The sequence below is a fragment of the Lemur catta genome, chromosome 3 (genome assembly GCF_020740605.2).
Source record: "Lemur catta isolate mLemCat1 chromosome 3, mLemCat1.pri, whole genome shotgun sequence".
NCBI lineage: Eukaryota > Metazoa > Chordata > Mammalia > Primates > Lemuridae > Lemur > Lemur catta.
In genome coordinates, this window is record NC_059130.1 from 37,892,466 (window position 1) to 37,904,788 (window position 12,323).

Genomic DNA, 12,323 nt, shown 5'->3' on the forward strand with positions numbered 1-12,323 from the left:
TCTGTTCTCCCTATATTGGTTGTCTAAGTGTCTGCAGTTCATGTAATGCATGGTCTGTCCTCTTGGTTCAGTCCATGTGACCCTGCACGCTGCCCAACAAACTCATGCCTTTACTCAGGTCTTGCTAGTCACAGTGATCCTCTGAAATTCCCAGGGTTCACCTTGTGTGTGTCTGTGTGTGTGTGTGTGTGGTCAGGGATGACACACCCCCTCCAATAGAGTTAGGGACCCTTTGAAGAGAGAAGGGGACCTTTCTTCCCACTTGGAATTCTGGAAGACAACCACTGGGACAGATATCCTGAAAGGGACTGGCTGGGTCCTCTCAGGACAGGCACCTCTGTAACTGTCTTCTCCTCTGTGCTGTCCTCGAGCTTTCCCTCCTCCAGTAGAGGTAAGCTGCTCCCACTCCATACCCTCCCTCTTGTCTATTCTGTGGAGTTCAGAAAAACTCTCTCATTTTCTCAAGTGCTTGGCTTTTGCACTGGAACACCAGGGCTTTCAAGAGTATTGTATTTTCTGGCTGGGTGTGCTGGCTCATGCCTGTAATCCCAGCACTTTGGAAGGCGGAGGTGGGAGGATCACTTGAGCCCAGGAGTTTGAGACCAGCCTGGGCAACACAGTGAGACCCCATCTCTGAAAAAAAAAAAAAATAGCTGGGTGTGGTAGTACACCAGTAGTCCCAACTACTCAGAAGGTTGAAGCAGGAGGATCACTTGAGCCCAGAAGTTCAAGGTTACAGTAAGCTATGATCACACCACTGCACTCCAGGCTGGGTGACAAAGCAAGACCCTGTCTCTTAAAGAGAGAGAGAGAGAGAGAGAGAGAGAGAGAGAGAGAGAGAGTTTTATGTTTTCTGTGAATTTAAAAAGCTGAACTTGAACGTCAAAAGCATTGTTTCTTGGAAAACTTAATTCCTTGTTCTCTCTCCCACCCCACCCACCCCAAGCCATGGATAACTCAGACTCTGCGGGGAGAGGCTGGTGGGCAGCACAGACTTCCAAATAACCAGGGATGAAAAAACATAGAACAATGTGTCACAATACTTTTCTGTTTGACTGTAGAATGTATTTCTGAAATAAGCAATAGCAGCTGGCATGAGAAAAAGTTTCAGCTAACATTGGGGTTCATTTTGATGTCCTTAGAGCTGTGGGATGTTGAGTCAATGAGGACCGACTGGGGACTCTAGGACTTGGGAGAGCAGAGCAGCGTGGTGATTGCTGTGACCATAATGCTTCATTTACGAGAACTTTTCCTACAGACTCTTATATTTTACAATTTATTCTTCATTTTATTAAGCAATTACATTGTGTGAGGCATTGTGTCAGAACACATTCCTATGCTACAGGACAAAATTTATTAAATTGGGAGTGTTTATTAATTTCCCTCTTTCCCCAGCCTGTCAAAAATAATCTTGCTATCTAGCTCAATTTTCTCTCCTTTTCCTTCCAAAGAGAAAGGATTCTCATTTGTTGAGAGAGAGCTTAAGTTAATCTGTGTCATAGAGTGCTGAGAAGGAGGGCAACAGGATTTGGAGGAAGGAAAGTACCCCCACTGGCTGCCCCCTCCCCTCCCTTTCCCTCCTCTCCCCTCTTCCTTCCCAGTTCTGCTCCCTTCCTTCTCCTCTCCTTCCCTTCCCTCCTCAGGCATCTTCGTCAGGGATTTGGGTTTCTTTCCCTTGCAAACTAGCCAAAGGTGAAAAGACCCCCAAGGTCTAGATTCAGGCTTGGAAGAACCAAGAGCCCCTACCTGGATTCCGAGCCTGAGTTTCAGGCTTTGCTGAATGCACAGCAGAGCTAAAGGGGAAATTGGGACGGGCCCAGTTGATAATAAAGTGGTCCCTCTGTCCTGTTGGGCCTTTATTCCTCACATGCACAGCTCCCTCAAGAATTCCTGAATAAAGAACAATTGTCAGGCTGAAATTTGGGTCACCATGTGTCCAGCACTAGAGTTAAAGGTGACCAAGACAATGGACCCAGCCCTCAAGGAGGTCCCTGTCCAGACGTGCAGAGGGACAGGTGCCCAGGAAATTGCAGCACTGAGTGGGTAGTGCTGTGCTGGGGACCAGCACCATGCCATAGGACAGCCTGCCTCAGCTGGGGAAGGGGAGTGTGAGCAGGGAGGCCATGGCACGGGCAGGGGCAGAGAAGTGAGGGCTGCGTTGGTTTGTGGAATAATCTGATGAGGAGGTTGTTTCCAGGCAGTTGAAATGACTGTGGGTTTCTAAGTGGAAACAACAAAACTAGGGTCTGAAATGAAGAATAGGCAGAGGGGTGGGCATCACCCCCTCAGACGTGAGGGCTGGAGCTGTGAATGGGAGTGAGGCCAGGGAAGGGGGTGGAGAGAGGAGGGCAGAGGGCCAAAGACCAAACCTGGGATACCCACGTTTGAGGGCAGAAAAGGGCAGAGGGGCCAGAGAAGGAGACACAGAGCCAGCAGCTACGTCCCTGCAGCCATTGTCAAAGCACAGCAGGCCCAGGGCCCCCTGGGTGTGCGGGTAGCGGGTGCAGCCCACTTCCCTCGCGTTGCTGTTACTGCACATGACGTTCATCCCAGCTTCCACCTTTTAAGGGACTACCAGGTGGCAGACACTGTGCACAGCACTAGTGTACATCACCTTGTGAAATTCCTAAGAGAATTCTGTGAGATGGGAATAGCTTCCTAATTTACAGACCCAGAGACAAGTTCAGAGAGGTTAAGTAACTTTCTCAAGGCCCCTGTGTCATGTCACAGAAGCGGGGCCAGCACCAGGAGTGGAATCCAGGCTTTGGGACCCCGTGTCAAGCATTGCGATTATGGTCCTAAAGGACAGCTTGACGGGCAGCAGCCGCATCTCCCGGGGCCTCGCAGTAGCGCGGGCATCAGGCTAGTCTCGCATTCCCTGCGCCAGACGCACTGAGGGAAGACGCTCCGTGGCCAGTCCGTGCGCTCTTCCCGACTCCGGAGCACCCGTCGGTGTCCACTCCGCTCTTGCTTCTTTGCTTCCCCTCTTCTCCTGCCCTCCGTCCCCTCCCTGATGGGACTGGGGCATCGTAGGGTTCACCTTGTGAAGGCCCACTCTGCTCTGTGACGACAAATGGCTTGCGCTTGGAAGCCTTGATTAGTTCTGTGTTGCACGTCAGCGGGGCGCGGGAAGTCTCTCAAAGGAACGGTTTGTTAGGAAAGAGTTTGTGTGAAGGAGCCAGGCAGCTTTTCCGTGGTGACACTCTGTCCCTAAAGATCTGGCGCTGGGCTCCGTGTCTGTTGCTCCCCAACTGTGCAATGGGATCCGATCGTTCTGATCCTGTCATTCTAGCTGAGCACACAGAGCCCAGAGGAGCCTCCCCGTCCCCCGCGAGGATGTCACTCCCTTCGTGTTGATGTCCCCCATTGTCTACCTGCAGGAAAGAAAGTGCTCAGCAGCAGTGGGTGTTATGCCCAGTTGCTGATTGACATGAAGTGTCATTACAACAGTTACTTTTCATTCAGCAGCACCTGTATGCCAGGCACTATGCTCAGTTTTATGATTCTCATTTTACAGATGATGAAACTGATTCTTAGAAACTTTAGGTGACTTGCTGAAGGCCACAGAGTGAGCAAGTGGCTGAGCTGGGATACAATTCCAGCTCTGGCCATAAAGGTGACACTTTCCTCACGTCACTTCCTATTTAGACAGAGTTCTTTCTAAAGGCTTGAGGTTCCTCATTTCTCTTGGTCAAAGGGACAGATTTGTCCAGTTTTGAATCTTTGCAAACGTCTAGTGCATGGATCTTGAATTTCAGCACACATCAGAATCCACAGGAGGGCTTGTTAAAACAGTATTTCAGCAGTTCTGGGACGGGGCTGGAGCATTTGCGTTTCTAACAAGTTTCCAGATGCTGCTGCTGCTTTTGCCACACTTTGAGAACCACTGCCCTGGTGAGGCAGGGAAGCTGGCAAGTGTAGGTAGCAAAGCCCCTGCTGTTCTGTCCCTTTGTCCCATGGCTGCTGGCAGGGCAGCGCTGCCCTAACACCCAGGCCTTAGTTATTGCTTCCTGGACAAGATTTCTCAGAGGAGCAGAATGTTGGTTATTTGCATCTGTTTGAATTTGGTATTTCCCCCTGTCTGGGCCACTACCCTAAACTCATGAAGGTCTCCTGCTAATAAGCTGAGGATTTTAAAAACATTTGGTAGCATAAGTAAAGGCCTGGAAATGGACAGCGTGCTTATTTACGGGCATTTTGCAGGAGCCAGTAATCCAGCTCAGAGAATAAAAAAGCTCTGACTCATTTGCCCAACTGGATGGCTCATCTGAAATTCACGAGATTTGCAAAAACGGGATTAATCATTTGCCTTTCCCTAGAGTTCTTTCTTTATTGTGCACAGCCAAGGTTCCACAAGGGATCAACTTTGCATTTCCATCATGGGACATCCAGCAAATTTGGGTGGGCCACTAGGCTTCCTGTCTGCATGGAGAGCCACTAGGCATTGTGGCCGAGAGAGTGATGATATATGGAGCATTGGCACCTAGAGCACTGGGCTGTGGAGTTAGACAGAGCTGGTTGTGTGTCCCGGTTGTGCCATTTGACAGCTGAGGGTCTATTGACATATTATTAATATTTAACCTGTCTAAGCCTTATTTTCTCCAGAATCAGTGCTGATGTCAAAAACATTTAACCAACAGATACGGCACAGGCATGCACTAATCAGAATGAATGGAGGCCAAATCAGAAGCAACACCAGCTGTAAGCAAGTCTGAACCAGTGTGGACTGCCGGCTTGCATTTCCACATACAACGTGAGTCCCATTTGTGTTTTGTCTCTGTATAGGGGAAACAAGTTTTCCTCAGCAAGGAGGAGGTTGCAGGGTACATGTGTGTGTGTGTGTGTGTGTGTGTGTGTGTGTGTGTGTGTGTGTATGTGTGTCTACATGTGTGTGCATTCAGGACAGCAGGAAGCTTTCCTGGGAGTGGGGCCACACATGTTCTCTGGCTATTTCAGGATCAGGAGGAAGGCCTCTGTTGAAAGCCTTCAGGCACAACCAATCTGTCCTGTCTTCCCCACCCCCGGGCAGTGTGGTAGCTGGTGGATGTGAAGCCAAGACTAAGAGAGGGGGTTTTGTTGGCTGCCATTTCTTACTTTGCTGTCTTTGAGGAGGTACCAAAAGACTATCTTAGGCCAGAAGATTATTACTGCCTGAGACATTAAAAAGTACAAAAGATTTTGTAAAGGCCTCTCAACCCAGACACAATCGGGAGGATCTGAACGCTTCTTGCACTGCTATACAACCATTGGCTGCCCTGATTAACCTTTTCAGAGAAATAGGACAATACTACTAATAATAGTACCTACCTCATTGGCTTGGATTGAGAAGAGAATGGGCTGATGCTGTGAAACAGCTGGTACACAGCAGAAACTCAGTAAAAGGGAGCTAGCTGTATGTTGGGCGGTTAATCTCCTAGGCCATGTGCGTAATGGGGCAGGAACTCACTGATGCTCAGGAGGTCAGTCTACTGCCTGAGGGCCCATGGAGCAAGGGAGTCTTGCTGTGATGCTGTATGGACCTAGCTCACTGACTGCTAAAGCAGTCCTTGTGGGAGATTTGTACCAAATTCTAAGACAAATGAGCTAGTTGTCATTCTGGAAGAGTAAATAAAGTAAAAAATATTGCCATGTTGGGTGAGTTCTAACAGGCAGGGCAGGGAAGTTCTTCCTGTCTAGGGCCTCAGGAGAGAGTTTCAAGGTTGGTGGGAAGAGTTTATTCTCAGTGCAAAAGCTTGGGTGGCCACAGGGGCTGGGGCATAGCTGGCAACTGGGAGAGTGACTGGGTCTGCATCTGTGAGGATGAGAGAGGGTTACCATGGGGCAGATGCACAAGCCAATGTCATCCCAAGGTCAGATGTGGCTTCCAACAGCTCTTGTGGAGAAGCATGGCAGCCATGAAGGAGCAAGTGGGAGGAGTGTCTTAGTCCATTTGGGTTGCTATAATAAACTACCTTAGACCGGAGTGGCTTACAAACAACAGAAATTTATTTCTTATAATTCTGGAGGCTGGGAAGTCCAAAATCAAGGCGCTGGCTGGTTTGTAGATGGCACCTTCTCACTGTGTCCTCATATGGGGAAAGGGGCAAGGTGGCCCTCTGGGGCCTCTTTCATAAGGGCACGAATCCCAATCATGAAGACTCTGCCTCCATGACCTAATCACCTCCCCAAGGTCCCACCTCCTAATATCATCACCATGGGGGTGAGGATTTCAACATAGAAATTTGGGGGAGACAAAAACTTTCAAACCATAACAAGGATCTTCTTCACTTCACCTCTAGGGCAAACCAGTGGTTCAGGCTGCTATAGCCCCGTGGAGGACTGGGGCTGGGGGTCCAGCCATGGGGCAGGTGGAGAGCCAGAGCTCTCCATTTTCCTTGTGCTCTTCTAGACTGCCAGTACCTGAGAAACAATCTCTGACTACATCTGTATCTTTGGACGTTACAAAGATGTAACGTCCCTTGCTTCCTTCAGCTATGTCAGACACTATAGTCCCTATCTTGATTCTTGCATTGTTTGACAAGTTGGCTACACCCTCTTGTAAAATTCAAGAGCTACTCTCTTGGCTCTTGAATGATGTGTGGTGTTGTTTGATTATCCTCTTCCCTCTAGTACACCTCCTTCAAGGTCTCTCTTCCACCTGTATCTTTATTTGTGGAGCCCACATTCATTCTCACTCTGGGTGACCAAATCCACACTTGTCAGTGGCCCTGTGCATGGATGAGCCCTAGACCTCTGTCTCTAGCCACGAACTCTTTCTTGAATGTTGGGATGCCTTCTGGATTGTTCTTCTTCAGCTCTTGCCTGGATTGTTCCACTGACCTCCTAACTTGGGTCTAGCTCCAGGTTCACACTCCAGTCTCCCCACCCTCCTGCTGTCCAGGTTTCTTTCCTAAATTACCCATGAGGCCATAATCCTGGGCAGCTTCGATGATTCACCAATATCTGCACAATAACTGCCTAGTGTGGTTTAAGGGAATCTTGGTGCTTGGAAGCCCCATTTCTTAGACCCTGGTCTCACTGAACTTCTCTCAATCTCTCACATATACCATGCACTTCCACCTCTCTGTGCCTTTAGACGTGTTGTTTTCTCTTTCTGGGATGCTCTTCCTCTCCTATCTGCTGGTGACTTCTTGTCTTTTCAGACTTGGCTACAGCAGCACCTTCTCTCACACCCAAGGCTGGCATCATGGCCATGCAGTCCGCATGGTTGCACAGGGCCCCGCACTCACAAAGGCTCTGCATTGGGTCCAGCCCTGCTCACACAGTTTAAACATTCTTAATCATCTTTGAACAAGGGGCCCTGCGTCTTTATATCATAAAACGTCCCACAAATTACATATCTGGTCCTGCTGACACCAATTTACACACAGGACAATTATGACACCTATTAGATTGTGCTGCAGTTGGTATTTACCTGCCTGCCTGTGGACTCGTTAAGGGCAGGGAGTGTCTCTTGTTCACCTCTAGTCCCCAACACTCAGGGAGTGAATGGCACATAGTAGGGGCTCAGTAAATGCCTCCAGATAGAACAGATTCATGTGGATGGGGGCCTTTTCTGGAGTCTGTGAGAACTGCCTTTCCCCTTTAAGAACACTGTAAGGTTTCTTTGAAGTAGCCAGCGCCAGAGAAAGAAAGAAGAGCAGAATTGAAAGGGATAAGTAAAAAGGCTTTATTGGAGCGCTCCCGGGTGGGGGTAACGAGTCCCTGAGAGAGGGACCAGGGCGAGCCTCACAGGACCCACGGAGTGGTACCAGAGAGGCTGCGCCACCCAGCAGTCTGAGTGGGTTTATATAGGTTCTTAGGACTGGAGGATGGGAATTTCTTTGGCCCGGAGATGTCGGATATGTCGGTGTGAGGAGTGAGGAATTTCTTTGTTTCAGCTTTGAGGTGGGTATTGAGGGATAGGAGGGGCTTCTTCTTTTTTCCATTAGGGAAGGGAGGGGTACCTGCCACCAGCCTTACAAACACCATGGAGAAAAGAGCCTTAGTCTGAGTTCCAGAAACTGTGAGCTCTAGTTTGACTTAATTGCTGTTTAAACTTGGCTTTATGATTTACTTAACTGTGTCTCCCTCTTGGGGCCTTAGTTTCCTTGCCTGGGAAATGCAGGGCATGGCTGAAGAGTCCCACATGCACAGGCGGCAGGGGCACAAGCCCCTGCACGCCAGCTTTTCTAAGTTCCGAATTTCTCCCTCAGGACACCCTTAAGCATCCTCATCCTTTATCCTGTTTTTTCTCACCTTCTCTCTCTCACTTCACCTCTTTTTTTTCCCACCAGGAAAAGCAAGACCAGACTCTTCACTCAGCAAAAGCCGTACTTGTTGACATTTAGAGAAAAAAACAATCAAGAGAAAAGTCAAAGATCCTTCAAAATCTCAGCGTTTGAATATTTAAAGACCATCAAAGCTGGAAATGTTGACAGGCCTGGTGTCAGGCCTCATTCTGATTTCTAGGCCCATTATTTACTCTGTAGAAAAGGAGGTAGCTCACTTCAAGGGGTCTTATGCAGAACAAATGTGCTGTTCATCTTTCCTGCCTGCCCCCTCCTCCCCAAGGCACCCCCATTGTTTTCGGAGTGCTTCTGGGGGTGGGCAGGGGCTGGGGTGATGGGTAGGGGGAGGGTGAGTTGGGAGGAACAGGGCAATGGGGGCTCTGGGACCCCTTTCCCACTCCCATCACTTCACTTGGTTTTCTATCTTGGGATCTGTCTAAGATTTCACTAGGAAAAAGGGTTGCAGTGCTAACACATGCGTGAAAGCATCTGTCTACTGAGCTGGAGTCAGAGCTCAGTCTGGGCCTGGGGTCTGGGCCGGTTGTACTGACTCTGGGGCCTGAGTCTTGTTGATAAAAAAGAATACAAATTATTAATGCTTCCTGGTCCTACTCTCTACCAAATTATTATCGAGGAGTAGGGTTCCTGGACTGGCCTCCTCACCATTTCTCCCTGGCTACAGGCTGGGTATTGGTTGGGGGTCAAATGCCTTGGCAAAGGCTGGGGCAGAGCTGCTGATGGCGGTGCCGCATGTGGGCAACGGCCATGGGAGCTGCTGCTCTGCCTGGGGCTGGGTGTGGCTTTGAGGCGCACACAGCAGGGCAGGCGAAGGAATCTCTGCTGCCTCTGAACACCTCTCCCCTGCTACCCTAGAGCCAATGGTGTCTTAATTGTTTTCCCAGAGGACCTTTTGGTTAGCCCTTGGAAATGTGACACCCCACTCTGGGAAACTAGGGGACAAGGGAAGGCAAGCAGCCTGGAGCAGAGGCAGCGTGGGAGTCTGGGGTCTGACAGAGCTAGGGTTCAATCCCAGCTTGCTGCTCAGCCAGCCCTTGTGCCTGGTGCTGTGTCAGACCTTGTGCGGGATAAAAAGGGATTTGCATTTTTGTTGGGGAGAAACAAGTTCTAACCTGTCTGGGAAGCAAGATAGTTCTCTTATTCTCTTCACTCCTAACCCCACAACAAGCCACGGAGAAACCCAGGAATTAGGAAGGGAGAACTGGGCACAGTCTCCTTCACTGTTCAGGAAGGTTGAGAGAGGACAAAGGCTTTTGATAGAGTAATTAGTTCAAAATTATATTAACAAGAGAAATAGTGGTACTGGTGATAGATTTTGGCAAGAAACTAATCCGTGCAGTTTGAGATGTATCTGATTTGCTTAGATATTTGGGGAAAGAATAAACCGCAGCCCGGAATGGTGGGGCTTAAAGTCCGCTGTCCCCCTAGACTTGGAAACCCTAGGCACACACTCAGCAGCAGAAATTGGGGCAGAGTAGACCCACTTTGACTCATCACAGATAGCAGGGCTAATGACGGGTGGAGGAAGGGGGAATAAGGGTGGAGTGGAAACTTCAGGAAGGGATTGAAAGAGATGGGCACTGCAGGATAAGGAAGAGAAAGCAGCTTACGGAAAGGGGACCTGGCCTCACAGAAATTCCCTCTGGGTCCCAGGGAATGCCAGTGTGCAAACTGCAGGCATTATGGCAGTGCAGACTTGGAGGAGCAAGGGCATGTTGAGGTAGCCAGGAATGCCTCATGCAACAGGCAGGATCTGAGCCAAACCTTGAAGGACCAGAAGATTTCCATAGCCAGGTGGAGGGGATTGGTGAGGACATTTCCTGTGTGAGTGAGAGTAACATAGTTAATATGGCCCGGATTAGGGCTTAGCCTCTTCTGCGTCCTCCTGTCCCCTGTACGGTCCTCTTCCCCAAACAGGGCTGCTGAGCCCACAGATTTTATAAGGACCTGGCAGGGGCCATGGAGCCCTCTTCTTACCAGCTAGAATGGAGCATTTACTCAAGACTGGGACTGGCTCTTTCTGGGGTTTGGAGGAAACACAAACAGGCCTTGCCCAGCCTCAAGGGTGGGAGCCGGGGAAGGCGCGTATTTCACATTTCCAATTATGACACAATCTGGTCTGTGTGGAAGTGGGAGCCTGTTGACTTTAACAGCCCAGCTGTTCTTGTCTTCCGGACAGCAGTCAAAATATCTTCCGAGCAGAGGGGCGAACAGTCTGAAGTTCTAATGAGAGTCCTCTGGGATGTCATAGAAGAGCAGTATGTTATGGTAATGTGGCCCTGGGGGGCTCTGTGTTCCCTCCCCACAGGATGCAGATGGGAACCACTAAGCCTGACTGTGTCAGGAGCGATGTCCTGAATGTCACAGCTCTGGGGTAGGACTGAGTCCCATATATCTTAAGATTTCTTAAGGCCTCTATTATAGGAATGTCCTTTATCTGGGCTCCCACTGCCTTTTTCCCTTACCCCCAGCCCCTCTTACCCTCACTATGAGGAGGTAAAAGGAAAAAAGCCTCATTTTTCTTCTGATCATGCCAAACTTTGCACAGCTTGCTGCTATAGTTTGGGTGTCTGTCCCCCAAGTCTCATGTTGAAATTTGATCCTGGTGTTGGAGGTAGTGCCTAAGGAGTGGCCTTTGGGTCATGAGGGCAGATCCCTCATGAATGGAAGACCGCCCTCCCTCAGGGGAGAGTGCGGTCTCTCTCTGTCAGTTCTCAGGAGAGCTGCTTGTTAAAAAGCACTGGGCATCATCCCCCCTCTTGCTTCCTCTCTTGTCTTGTCATCTCTGCACGCACCAGCTCCCCTTCACCTTCCACCCTGAGAAGAAGCAGCCCAAGGTCCTCACCAGATTCCCAGTCTGCCAGCAAGCAGAATCATGAGCCAAATAAACCATTTTTCTTTATAAATTGCCCAGTTTCAGGGGTTCCTTAATAGCAACACAAAATGGACTAAGACGTCCACTCTCCCTGCTCCCTCAGTCCTTTCCCGTCTTCCTCTGAGTCCCTGTGCAGGGCTGTCCTCTCCACTGCGGGGGAAGCCCTTCTGCCCACCAGAGTTTTTAGAAGTGTCTCCTGAATCTGCTTTTGGCTCCTGGGTTTCTAATTACCTTCAAATGCCTCACCTTCTGTTTCTATCCACTTTCTGAACCCCAGTACTAGTTTCCAGTCTTATTGAAGAGGTGTTTTCACAAAATTAATTGCAAAGCAATGGAAAATGTAACTGTAGTAGAAAATATGATTAATCCCTCTTCTAAAACTAAAGTACAGTTAAAAGTGCTTTATGCATTTGAAGCCCGAGCCTTTCCCCGGATAGCAGCTGACCTGTTGCAGCTGCTTTGGCTTCTGCTAAGAGTCAGTATGAGCAGTTGAACCTCTCACCAATGTTCACATTTGAAGTTTCACCATAAAGCAGCCAGTATGATTTTTTTTCACAAATATACCAGAATTTTGTAAAATGAAACTATTATCTTCAAAGTTGTCAACTTATAAGTACTTTGCACATGTCAACTATGTGTTCAGAATTTATTTTGCAAAGGTTCTCTATCAAAATTTCATCTGGTTCCACTCATAAACAACTGAAGTATGTCAGAAAGTCCAGTATTTCAGCATCTACATTATATTTGGAAGATAGTGGCTCATAATTGGAAGTGGCTGGAAGTCTTTGTCAGATCACATGTCCCAACTTTTAGCTTCAGCAAGTATGACCACAGTGACCACACCGTCACCCCAGCATGCTGCCATCAATTGAAACCACTGATTGAACTTCAGTATCAGCCTGTATGTCACGCCAGAAGACCACATTCATCTCTCCACTGTCACCTCATTTTGACCCAAAAGATTTCTACCCACTTTACTCTGAGGACTCTTGGCTGTTTCATGCTTGGAGGTGAAATGTTGCTGTAACCAAAGGGTATTTAAGGAATGAGCTACAGGCTCTGCATAGGATTCCCAGAGAGGAGCTCCACAGCATTCTGAATAATGGCAGCTTCGGAAAGGAGCTGTCCCAAGGGCATCTTGAAGGAGACGGCTGTTGGGT

The 12,323-nt window shown here is 49.0% G+C and overlaps 1 long non-coding RNA gene across 1 annotated transcript; it reads left to right on the forward strand.

The window, feature by feature from the left end:
* Nucleotides 1-3,849: 3,849 nt before the first annotated feature.
* On the forward strand, nucleotides 3,850-8,401 carry LOC123634663. The gene is made up of 3 exons (XR_006733973.1): nucleotides 3,850-3,921; nucleotides 4,641-4,753; nucleotides 8,277-8,401. It is a non-coding gene; the product is annotated as an uncharacterized LOC123634663 (long non-coding RNA).
* Nucleotides 8,402-12,323: the final 3,922 nt, after the last annotated feature.